The sequence below is a fragment of the Anopheles funestus genome, assembly GCF_943734845.2.
Source record: "Anopheles funestus chromosome X unlocalized genomic scaffold, idAnoFuneDA-416_04 X_unloc_69, whole genome shotgun sequence".
Classification (NCBI taxonomy): Eukaryota; Metazoa; Arthropoda; class Insecta; order Diptera; family Culicidae; genus Anopheles; species Anopheles funestus.
The window spans coordinates 50001-52500 of NW_026045197.1; the positions used below are offsets into that span (position 1 = coordinate 50001).

Sequence of the window (2500 nt, forward strand, 5' to 3'; positions counted from 1 at the left end):
CTATGTGTCAGAATTTGTTGAAAGCCAACTCGTTCGTTGTACACTTTGATGGGTGACCATCACTGTGTCTCCGTGCCGAGCTAGATCTCCCCTAGCCGTAAGGCACTTGAACGCCCCTTCGACGACGAGTTGCATGTGTGTGGTATGTGTCAGAATCTGGTGAAGCTTTCTGCATGTGATGTGCCTTGTGTGGATCCGTGGCCATTGCATTGTGTCTGGTGCTTAGATACCCAGACACTTAGAACGCTTGCGCGGAAAGCAAACTCGATCGTTGTACACTTTGATGGGTGACCATCACTGTGTCTCCGTGCCGTGCTAGATCCCCCCTAGCCGTAAGGCACTTTGAACGCCCCTTCGACGACGAGTTACAAGAGTGTGGTATGTGTCAGAATCTGGTGAAGCTTTCTGCATGTGATGTGCCTTGTGTGGATCCGTGGCCATTGCATTGTGTCTGGTGTGTAGGTACCCAGACACTTAGAACGCTTGCGCGGAAAGCAAACTCGATCGTTGTACACTTTGATGGGCAACCATCACTGTGTCTCCGTGCCGTGCTAGATCTCCCCTAGCCGTAAGGCACTTTGAACGCCCCTTCGACGACGAGTTACAAGAGTGTGGTATGTGTCATAATCTGGTGAAGCTTTCTGCATGTGATGTGCCTTGTGTGGATCCGTGGCCATTGCATTGTGTCTGGTGTGTAGGTACCCAGACACTTAAGCAAACTCGATCGTTGTACACTGTGATGGGCGAGCATCACTGTGTCTCCGTGCCGTGTAAGAGCTCCCCTGGCCATCAGGCACTTGAAAGGTCCTTCGACGACGAGTTACAATAGTGGTGTGTTAGATACGTCAGGTGATGGTATCTACTGTTGTGCAATACGTATCCGGCCACGGCACGGAACGAACGGGAACTGTGGTGCAGACATACAAAGAGTTAAGCCTATTAGTCATTAACTCTAAGGACGGGGCCATGGGGCGGTACGCAAAGGATACGGATGAGCGAGTATGCAGGCCCAATACTCAATAGCTCGATCCGATCCAAGCACATGAGTTGACTGCGGCGCCAGGTTAACCAATGTGCTAGATTCTATTTGGCCAGTAGAATCTTGTGTCTTATGCGATTTGATACCAAGACACCAGAACGAAAGTTAGTTGAAGAGTTATTAAACTCTTATGAAGTATGGTTGTGCAATCACAACTTATGACTTTAACCTATAAAGTGGATATGGACTTGCAATTATAACATGGAATCTCTACACACCCCATGAGCTCGATCCAATCCACGCACACGAGTTGCCTGAGTAGCGACAGGTATACCGATGTGCAATACGTATCCGGCCACGGCACGGAACGAACGGGAACTGTGGTGCAGACATACAAAGAGTTAAGCCTACTAGTCATTAACTCTAAGGACGGGGCCATGGGGCGGTACGCAAAGGATACGGATGAGCGAGTATGCAGGCCCAATACTCAATAGCTCGATCCGATCCAAGCACATGAGTTGACTGCGGCGCCAGGTTAACCAATGTGCTAGATTCTATTTGGCCAGTAGAATCTTGTGTCTTACGCGATTTGATACCAAGACACCAGAACGAAAGTTAGTTGAAGAGTGATTAAACTCTTATGAAGAATGGTTGTGCAATCACAACTTATGACTTTAACCTATAAAGTGGATATGGACTATCAATTATAACATGGGGCACACACCATGTTCTCGATCCAATCCACGCACACGAGTTGCCTGAGTAGCGACAGGTATACCGATGTGCAATACGTATCCGGCCATAGGCACGGAACGAACAGGAACTGTGGTGCAGACATACAAGGGCCATGGGGCGGTACGCAAAGGATACGGATGAGCGAGTATGCAGGCCCAATACTCAATAGCTCGATCCGATCCAAGCACATGAGTTGACTGCGGCGCCAGGTTAACCGATGTGCTAAGAGAGTTGTTCCTGGGCCTTCAAAGTGACTTCAAAACTATCTTAGCGAATGGTGGCCATGGGCGTAGACATGAGCCACAAGTCACAAGGCCTGGGACTATTGGGTAATAAAGACAACTTAGTCAGAAAGTTAGTCTTTGGACGTACCACCGGGATTGTGTTACATTGGGAACCTTACTATAAAACCCTAGGCAGGGGATCACTCGGCTCATGGATCGATGAAGACCGCAGCTAAATGCGCGTCACAATGTGAACTGCAGGACACATGAACACCGATAAGTTGAACGCATATTGCGCGTCGGACGATTAAACCCGGCCGATGCACACATTCTTGAGTGCCTATCAATTCCTTGATATACAACAAACCAAACTTCAGGGTGGAGCGTGCCACAATAGAACACTATGGCGAGCAGCCCGTCTAGTGTCGTGGGGGAAACACGCTTCCACACTGTGCATAATGGCGTGCTCGGGACCTTTGTTGGGACCGCAGGGCGCTGAAAGTAAAGGGGTGAACCGCATAAATCGCACGCACGTAAACGCGCACACACACAAATAGAGTGA

At 49.2% G+C, this 2500-nt stretch overlaps 1 non-coding gene across 1 annotated transcript; it reads left to right on the top strand.

Moving 5' to 3' along the window:
- The first annotated feature begins 2122 nt into the window (after window positions 1–2122).
- Window positions 2123–2280, top strand: LOC125773986 (5.8S ribosomal RNA). The gene has a single exon (XR_007420514.1). It is a non-coding gene; the product is annotated as a 5.8S ribosomal RNA (ribosomal RNA).
- Window positions 2281–2500: the final 220 nt, after the last annotated feature.